This window comes from Nannobrachium achirus, assembly GCF_963921795.1.
Source record: "Nannobrachium achirus genome assembly, chromosome: 7".
NCBI lineage: Eukaryota > Metazoa > Chordata > Actinopteri > Myctophiformes > Myctophidae > Nannobrachium > Nannobrachium achirus.
In genome coordinates, this window is record NC_137816.1 from 52,191,347 (window position 1) to 52,202,359 (window position 11,013).

Here is an 11,013-nt window from a genome sequence, read left to right on the forward strand (position 1 = left end):
TTTGACAACAATAAAAAATGTGAAACAGTCCATTCTGCATAATGAGTACTGTAAGTATGTTTTTATGACAATAACGTTGTACTTTTTCAGGCGTGTATCTTGTAACAAACAAACCCTAACAAAGTATTTCTACATTGTGGTTCTACTTGTAAGTCATTGTGGATAAGAGTGTGGGCCCTATTATGATCCAGGTCTTATGCCTTATGCCTTAACTTCTTTACCTTTTTTTCACTATTTTGAAAAACATTTTTTAATACTTCAAATGCTGATCTACATCTGCACGTTGTGAACTTGCAGATCAGCTATTTGAAATATTTAAAAAACAAAAACTAAATAGTAAAAAAAGGCAAAGAAGTTAAGGCATAAGGCATAAGACCTGGTTCATAATAGAGCCCTAAATGTCTAAATTGTAACTTGTACTTGTAAAAGGTATTTGTACTTTTACTCCAGTAAAAATGTGAGTACTTCTTCCACCACTGGTCCTGGTAGCATTACATTAAAGAGCTTCCATAATGCTCATATTCATGTTGTCAATAAAGACTCACTCATTCAAGAGCACTGTTGTGTCCATTGTGTTTTAATGATCATTTAAAACTGAGGAACACACGCTAATTTCAAGTTTTGAAAAATACATTAATCACAATTAATGACATTTGTGAGAAACATTAGAATTCATGATGTCAAATACGTATATTGTTTGAATTGTATTACTTATATTTGTAACTGAAGCTGAGTAAATATGATCTGGGAAATGGCATTTATTACTTCTACTCAAACCAAAGTGATTATTTTATAAGTAGTACATATCATTTTTATATTATGTGGAAAACCTAACAATCTAAGATAAGCTTTTTGTATTTTCATACTTTTGCTTATTTCACAAGATATGCTGGATGTCATGGGGCCACAAATGACACCCAATACTAGGAATGACCTGTTTTAAGTCTATTTAATCATCATCACAGTATCAATAAAATGATTCATCAACAAGATCACACATCAAGAAACACAGTCAGTTACACTGTGTCATTATATAGACAGGATCAATGTTCAGAAAATCAGAACCCCGAAGGCATTTTGCGAATATTTATTATACACAACAGTTCTGGGAGTATTAAGGGGTGCTGAATCCGAATTTGCTGAATATGAAGCTCAAAAATGTCCTTAAATGCCTCAAAATTGAGAAATCCAACATGGCCGCCAGGGCGCCAGGCTGAACTCAATTTATTGCGACCGTCAGGGAGCAGTTTACTATGAAAACCTCCACCGGCCGTCCGTCCGTCCGTCCGTCCGTCCGTCCGTCGGTCACACGTCACACGTCACACCTTTGCCCTGCTCATATCTCCGCATCAGTATGACATCACACCACATGTGTACACAAACCTTTGTGAACGTTGCTGTGGCAACAGTCTGTTGTTGCTGGTTTGTTAGTGTACGTTAGCAACCACCTTAGCAACCATGGTTTTACCCTAGCAACCAACTGTTTACCCTAGCAACCAACTGTTTACCATAGCAACCATGTTTTTTTACCCTAGCAACCAACTGTTTACCATAGCAACCAGATACGCAGAGCAGGGATCTCCATATATGGGCATAAACAGGTGACATCACACTGATGTCAGATACTCAGAGCAGGGATTTCTCCATAATATATGGGCATAAAAGGGATTCTGTTAGGGATCTCCATATATGGGCATAAAAGGGATTCTGTTAGGGATCTCCATATATGGGCATACAAGGGATTCTGTTAGGGATCTCCATATATGGGCATAAAAGGGATTCTGTTAGGGATCTCCATATATGGGCATAAAAGGGATTCTGTTAGGGATCTCCATATATGGGCATAAAAGGGATTCTGTTAGGGATCTCCATATATGGGCATAAAAGGGATTCTGTTAGGGATCTCCATATATGGGCATAAAAGGGATTCTGTTAGGGATCTCCATATGGGCATAAAAGGGATTCTGTTAGCTGTTAGTGATCTCCATATATGGGCATAAAAGGGGTGCTGTTAGGGATCTCCATATATGGGCATAAAAGGGATTCTGTTAGGGATCTCCATATATGGGCATGAAAGGGATTCTGTTAGGGATCTCCATATATGGGCATAAAAGGGATGGTATCCCAGATGATGCCCTGTTAGGAGATCCACACTAACAGAATCCATATATGGTCCTACCGACAGCTGCTATAAGCCAACCCTGGCGATAAGGTCTGAGTCGAAGAAATGCTTCTTTCCTGGCAAGAATTGCCCCTTTATACTGTAGGGCTCGTTTGTGTATTGTATGACATCACGCCACATCATCGGCTGAGGACTGTGTGATGTCATCATATCTCCATATATGGAGACATAAGTTGCTCATGCCCAAATATGGGCTGGTGAGGTCAGACTTAGTGTGATGCGTAGGTTATCTCCATATGGAGATTCAACTTCAATGAGTAACCATGGCAAACTGTCAACTGCCCGTATGTCTTGATAATTGGTAAAACAAACTTTTGGCCTATTTGTGGAGATAAGCGACCAACGGTCACTTATCTCCCGATTAGGGAGTCTTACTGGTAAGTATAACTATGTGTAAACAACAGGTACAAACTGGGATCAAATATGCTTTTGTATTTTTTTTTTTACATGGGCAATCTGATGCCACATTTAGATTTGAGATGTATTGTGAAGAAACTGCTTAGATCTCACATATATTGCAAACTTTTTAATTCTAAATTTGAGTAATTACCGAGCTAGTGTTATTATAATCAGGCTTTAATTTATATTTTGTTTTGAAGTCAAATTTGTCAAATATGCTGTGATGGAACCCCTGTCATCCCCCCTGTCAGCCCCACCCCTCACCTATACCAACCCCTCCCACTGTCAGCCCCGCCCCTCACCTATACCAACCCCTCCCACTGTCAGCCCCACCCCTCACCTATACCAACCCCTCCCACTGTCAGCCCCACCCCTCACCTATACCAACCCCTCCCACTGTCAGCCCCACCCCTCACCTATACCAACCCCTCCCACTGTCAGCCCCACCCCTCACCTATACCAGCCCCTCCCACTGTCAGCCCCACCCCTCACCTATACCAACCCCTCCCACTGTCAGCCCCACCCCTCACCTATACCAACCCCTCCCACTGTCAGCCCCACCCCTCACCTATACCAGCCCCTCCCACTGTCAGCCCCGCCCCTCACCTATACCAACCCCTCCCACTGTCAGCCCCGCCCCTCACCTATACCAACCCCTCCCAATCCCCTGTGCATTTCCTCTTTAGCCAGTTTGTTGCACAGAATGGCTGATCTGTAACATGACAGATAACAGGTAAAGTCATGTCTAGTGTATGATGTGATAATGTGATATGTTTTATGTTGTTTAAATAATTGCAATATGTGATGTGTGAATCATTGTAGTTTATATATTTGTCGGAATATGGATAGGGATAGGGGTAGGGTTAGGGTTAGGGGTAAGGTTAGGGTTAGGGTTAGGGGTAGGGTTAGGGGTAAGGGTAAGGGTAGGGGTAGGGTTAGGGGTAGGGTTAGTGTTAGGGGTAGGGGTAGGGGTAGGGTTAGTGTTAGGGGTAGGGTTAGGTTAGGGGTAGGGATGGGGATAGGGATAGGGATAGGGGTAGGGTTAGGGGTAGGGATAGGGATAGGGATAGGGTTAGGGGTAGGGGTAGGGGTAGGGGTAGGGTTAGGGATAGGGATAGGGATAGGGATAGGGGTAGGGGTAGGGGTAGGGTTAGGGGTAGGGATAGGGGTGAAAGTAAAGGGTCTTTCCCCTGTATATGTTTTCAGACTACCTTTTTGACTGCAACCCTTTCCACAAACTTTACAAGTAAGCAGGTATTCCCCTGTATGAGTCATCATATGTCTTTTTAAACATATGATGTCTGCATTGACCCACACACAACATGTTCAGAAGTGGCCTATTTAGCATGGAGTGGACACAGCAGCCTATAGCATTTGCATTGCAATAAACCCTTTTGTAAATCCCGCCCCATTCTGCCCTGTTACTATGATGGGACATTAACCCTGGGCAGATTGTTTTTATAGTGGAAGTGGATGGGATTTTTTTCCCCTTCATAGCCTCATTACAGCTATATAAAGTACCAAAGGAAAAACACCTAGGTGATATTAATAAAAAGGGAAGACAAAGGTACAGTAGTTACATTGCAAAACAGGGGGTTTACCCGAAAATATATGTTTTAATTTGTTTAATCCCAGTGGGACAGAATCCTCTTTGCAGATTCTTTTATAGTGGTAGTGGATGGGAATTTTTTTCCCTTCATAGCCTCATTACAGCTATATAAAGTACCACAAAAAACACATCTACGTGATATTAATAAAAAGGGAAGAAAAAGGTACAGTAATTACATAGCAAAACAGTAGTTTTCCCCCGAAAAATAAATGTTTTAATTAGTTTAATCCTCTGGATCAGAGATAGAAAGAGAAGCGCATTGCATCTTGGGTACTAGGAAGAGGACAGAGAGAATGTTTCTCCTCACATAATAGGCTGGCTTTTCGTAATTCTGCCCATTTAAATTATATGTACCCAATCGTGACTCTTAGACCATTGATAAGGTACATGTGAACTAGTTTGTTGAAGCTTATTCGTTATGATGAGCGAGATCGCTTGACGCTTGCCGTCGCTATCACCGTACCGGCCGATCTCCGTGTCGCGCACTGCGGACAGTTTTTGAAAGGCTGAAGCAACATTCTCCACTGCACAAACTCCACCCCCGATAGCAAAAAGTGAATGTTTTTTTCTGGTTGGCCAGTCAGGGAGTCTCAGGGACCAATCAGAAGGCTGACAAACGGTCTATTGATCTCTACCTGGACATGATGTGTGAAGTAGTGTGTTCAGGTGTGATCTGCCTATTGTTGATATAGCCTACTGACTATAGTTAGTGGCGTTTCCATGAACTTATTCGAATTAGGGAAGCGAATTATCAGAAATACGCTTTAAGACAAAGCGAATTTAGCCTGTTTCCATTAAACTGGTGAAATGCGATTCTTGGGAGATCCTGCCTGGGTCAGTCTAACCGACGTGCTGTAAACACTTCCCGCGAGCTTGCACACAGTGCACACGCATCCCGACCCAGGTTCAGGTTCAGGTTTATTAGTCACATGCATATCCATACAGGTACAGACATACAATGAAATGCTTGTGCCAGGAGCACTCTCAGCCTTATTACACACAAAAACATCAACCCACAACAACAAGACAACAACAAGTCACCCAAGACAACCCAAAAAAACAACAAAAACTGTGTACAGTTTAAAAACTGCGTACAGTGCACATGACTACCTACGTCTCGCTTTCATCTCTTCGTTAAGCAACCTGATTGCTTGAGCATAAAAACTATTACTGAGACGGGTGGTGTGCGATGAGATGCTCTGGTAACGTTTTTTGGATGGGAGGAGATAGAACAGGGAATGGGCGGGATGACTACTGTCCTTTAAGATGTTCTCTGTCTTTTTCTTACAGCGTGTGTTATAGATTGTGTGTAGCTGTGGTAATTCTGTGCCAATGATTTTGGCAGCTCTCTTCACAATTCTCTGTAACTGTTTACTGTCTTGAACAGTCACGTTACCAAACCACACTGTGATGCATCCTGTCAAAACACTTTCTATGGTACAGCGATAGAAATTTACAAGAGCCTTGGTGCTCAGGCCAAATCTCCTGAGGCGCCTCAGAAAGTACAATCGCTGCTGCGCTTTCTTAAGGATACCTTTGCTGTTTAGAGACCATGTGAGTGAGTTTGTTATGTGAACACCCAGGAATTTGAAACTGTCCACTATGTCTACAGGTGAACCATTTATGGTTAAGGGACTGTGATTGACTTTAGACTTCCTAAAGTCAACGATGATCTCTTTTATTTTACTAACATTTAGAGAGAGATTGTTATTCTGGCACCATAGGGTTAGCTCTTCAATTTCCCTCCTATAGGCCCTCTCATCATCGTTGGATATTAGTCCTATAACCGTGGTGTCATCTGCAAACTTGAGAATAGAATTATTGCCACACCTGGCAACACAATCATAGGTGAACAGACTATACAACAAGGGACTGAGGCAGCAGCCCTGGGGCGCTCCAGTCCTGGTCAATATCTTAGATGAATGCTTGTTCCCTATTCGTACAGATTGTGGCCTGCCTGTCAAAAAGTCAAACAGCCAGTTGCAGATACTACTGCCAAGACCAAGACCCCTGAGTTTCAACACAAGCTTAGATGGTACAATCGTGTTAAAGGCAGAGCTATAATCTATGAAGAGTAGTCTGACATAAGAGTTCTTTTTCTCCAGATGTTTCAAGGCAATGTGTAGTGCGAGAGAAATAGCATCATCGACTGATCTATTAGCACAGTATGCAAACTGTAGTGGATCAGTATTGGCAGGGATAATGTGCGTTATATGTGATATAACCATTTTTTCCAGACACTTCATATGAACAGAGGTCAGAGCCACAGGGCGATAATCATTAAGACAGGCGACAGGTTTTTTCTTTGCTATGGGTACAATTATGGTTTCCTTGAAACACAACGGTACCACACACAATGACAGGGACATATTAAAAATGTCAGTAAAGACCCCCGAAAGCTGGTCGTAACGCAACTTAAGGACACGTGAGGCTATCCCGTCAGGGCCGGCCGCCTTATGAGTCCCAACGCTTTTAAAAGTTTTACTCACATCTCGTTGTGTCACCTGCAGCTCCACCGCACCGGGTGTTCCCCACACCGGTGTAACTGGGTCTGTGTTGTGAGTTTCAAAGCGGGCGAAAAAGTTATTCAATTCGTCCGGTAGAGAGTCCGAGGTGTTAATAACAGCCGGCTTCGGTTTGTAATCCGTAATCGCCTGCAGCCCTCTCCACATACGCCGTGCGTCACAGCCACTGTAGTTGTTCTCCAGTTTGTCCCTATATTGTCTCTTAGCGTCTCTGATCGCCTTTCTCAGGTCGTATCTGGATTTTTTATAGCGTTCCTCGTCCCCAGATTGAAAGGCGGCTCGGCGCTCTCTCAACTTCAGACGAGTGTCATAGTTCATCCACGGCTTCTCGTTGGGATAGGAGCGAACGGTTCGCGCCAGAGCCTGTCGTGACGCACCACCGCAGAGAAAGTGCGGCCGGCGGGAGCACAGAGCAGGCGTCCCCGAGCCGAGGCCGGTTGAGTCCTCCGGGCAGACTGCATCCTGCAGCGTCGCAGATGCGAGCTGCTGTGAGCTTGTACGGCCACTTTTTCCACGCACAACACGGTGTGATGACGAAGGGTCACTCTGTGTGTAACAACCGGTTTGTTTTGTGGGCTAACGCTATACAATGGACGTTAATTAAGCGGAGGGGGAAAGTGTTATAGGAGGACGATAGGGACCAGAACGTCATGTTTTATTCGCATTTATTGTCTGACCCATTTCCATTCACTTAAGCGCATTTAGTTTATTTGATTAAGCCTCAAAATCCTCCTCCTTCAAGCGGATAATTCTTTTTGCGGATAATGAAAGTTTATTCGCATTTTGAAGTGTTTCCATAAAAAGATAAAAAGGAAAATAAAGAAATTGAGTAAAAACCTTGAGGAGTTCTTTGGAACAATTTTATGTCTGTTGCATATAGTCTTTTGCATACATGTTGTGTAGAGGTCAATTTGTGCTTTTACCAATAATTATGCCGATTAGTGTAAAATCGGCAGAGTCTGTCATTTATAGCGCCACCAGAAGGCCGAATAAGATTGGTCAATGAGAACAATAGAACCATCTCTGCACCAATCACAGTTTAACACAATGTGCTCCACCCCTCCCTCCTCCCCCAGACACGCCCCATGCAACCTTACACAAATAAAAACAACAATCTTTGATGAAAAAATAACTTCACTTTATGTTAGTTTCAGTATATGAACATATCTCTATAATAATGACATATCTTTATCCAGTGAATACATGTATGGATATACACTATGGCACATCATTAAAGTGAATATTCTGTTACTGTTGATCTTTGGTGCCGGGGGAGGAGATTAGGAGAGGTGACCTGAGGATCTAGGAAGGTTTTCACACCTGCTCTTAAGTAACTCATTTTGAATGTAAAATATTTATTTGCTGAGTTTTGACCCTGACAAAATGTTTCATGTTTCACAACATTTTGAATGTTGAAATCTGTATGCCCATTAAATACCCATTGATTCTTCGATGTTTATTCTTTAGTTCTGGTCGTTTCATCTGACATTTATAATTATTATACTTACATTTGTTATGTTATACTTTATTGTCTTTGTTGAACATGTCGCACATACATTTTGCTGTAGATGGAGATAAACAACGTTCAATAGAAAATTCCTTTGATTCGCAGTCTCTTTCACTGTAATTTGACCTGTAGATTTCATGTAGATTAGATTTGGATGAAGACTCATAAATTGACCATGCTTTATAATAAATATTGAATACAGGGTCATTTAGTGGTACTAAATGACTAAAATAAATGTAAAATATAGCTGCAAGCAGCGATAAAGTGGCCAAGGCATAAAAAGCAGGAAAGCAAAAAGGCATCAACGGAAAGCAAAGAAGACATCAAAGAAAAACTAGAAGCAGTGTTCTTCCGAACAGGACTCCGGCAGGTCAGGTAGGTTTTTTGGCCTAGTGGTGACTCTATAATAGGCCAAAGTGAAAAGGGTGCCACGCGTTCTTGTAGTGGGAGTGTTTCAGGCAAAAATCGTGCACTTTATGAAAGAAACATGAAATTTGGCACACAGTTCGAACAGGCCAAAAGTTCCGTCATGATTACATCACTGTAGAGATACTGTGTGTACTGATTTGTGTGATTTTCTGATAAAATCTGAAGGAGTAATATCGAAGAATGTGTTTTCGGCCTTCTGGTGGCAGATGTGAAAAATGCAGGGCACATGTTTTTCCTTGGCCTCTGGGAAGTGTGCATACAAAGTTTTACACTAATCGGGGGAGTTATAGGTAAAAGCACAAATTGACCTTTACACAACATGTATGCAAAATACTATATGCAACAGACATAAAATACTGTGATACTATTCACCCAGTTTGATACTGTACATAGTAAGCCTTGCCAAGCCATGAAGACCATATGACTCGGCCGAGTCATGAGTCTCACAGGGCAGGAGCCTATCTCCTGTTTATGTAGCATGAGGCAGCTTGATGTACAAGTACACCCCCTGGACATGACACTAGTATGTCGCAGGGACTTACCCCCAATCCAAACCTTGATGCTGAGTTTCAAGCAGGGAGGCACTGGGTCCCATTTTTTAGAATCTTTGGTATGACACGCCCTGGGTTTGAACCCAGATCTCCTAGTCTCAGGGCAGACACTCAAACCACTAGGCCACTGGAGCTGGTACATGATATCATTGCAATCCTTGAAAATCACAACATAGGTGTAGACATGACAGTTTGTATTATAATGCTTGTTTCAGGATTTATGATGAAAAATACATTATTTAGTAATGGCGGATATTAAAATACGCATCAAGGGGGGTTGGGGGACATTTATAGGAAGGCTCCATATCAGACATTGTTCAAGGAACCAAACTGTAAAGTCTACCAAATGTCATGGTATTATGCTTATATAAACCCCAAGCAGGATTCGATCCAACGACCTTCTGCATGAAAGGCATATGCCCTGACCACTACACTAGGCAGCCACAGGATCTGTTAACCATGTTTGTTTAAAAAAAAAGTTCTATGTAGGCTGAGTGCTTTGATTTTATTGATTTATTTTTTATATTTTGGAGGCTTGGGGTGAAATCAATCTGAGTAAATGTAATCTGAGTATTTCTGACATTTTCGAGTGATCATATTTTCTTTTACTCAAAACAGAAAAAAAACGGCCGGTAGAGAAGGGCTCATTTTAAACATGAACGTGATCTGGAGTTAGATCAGACGTGTCAACATTAAAGAGTTTGACATATGCACATGCCATGGGCATCCAGGATGTTAACATCAACTCAACCCGACATGGGGTTCGAACTGCCAACCATCCGTATACCAGGCACAGGCACTGACCACTACACTACGGCAGTCACACATTATGGACCTGTCATTTAAAAAAAAAAAAAGAAAAGAAAAAAGAAAAAGTTTCATGTAAATCTACAGTAGTTGTGGGGCTCATTTTAAACATGAACGTGATCTGGAGTTAGATCAGACGTGTCAACATTAAAGAGTTTGACATATGCACATGCCATGGGCATCCAGGATGTTAACATCAACTCAACCCGATGTGGGATTTGAACTGACAACCATCCGTATACCAGGCACAGGCACTGACCACTACACTACGGCAGTCACACATAATGGACATGTCATTTTTTTTTTTTAAGAAAAGAAAAAAGAAAAAGTTTCATGTAAATCTACAGTAGTTGTGGGGCTCATTTTAAACATGAACGTGATCTGGAGTTAGATCAGACGTGTCAACATTAAAGAGTTTGACATTTGCACATGCCATGGGCATCCAGGATGTTAACATCAACTCAACCCGATGTGGGGTTTGAACTGACAACCATCCGTATACTAGGCACAGGCACTGACCACTACACTACGGCAGCCACATATAATGGACCTGTCATTTAAAAAAAAAAGAAAAGAAAAAGTTTCATGTAATGTACTTGACGCCTTCTTTCAAAATGATATAGCGCCCCCCTTTGGCCAATTGGGGTCAGATTGGTTTCAGTGATATTTGGACTAACCCTCTACAGTAGTCCATCATGAAAATGTTACTTTGCATGTATGTTTTAGAGGCAGAAGAATAATTTGCATAAAACTTGCAATATTCATTGAATTATTAAAAAAGCATGTTTAAATTTTTTAAAAATCCGATCTGACAGATCTTTAGATATTGGTCCAAAGTTCATGTAAAAAAAGTTCCGTGCACGTGACGCGAAAGTTCCAGAATAAAAGCGGGTTTAAGTGTTTTACAAACTGCTCAAAATGGCAGAAAATCTAAGGACGGAGCGTACTTAACAAAGACACGGATGGCTTCCGCTTGAGTCAAGGCACGCGTGTAACCAAGTTGC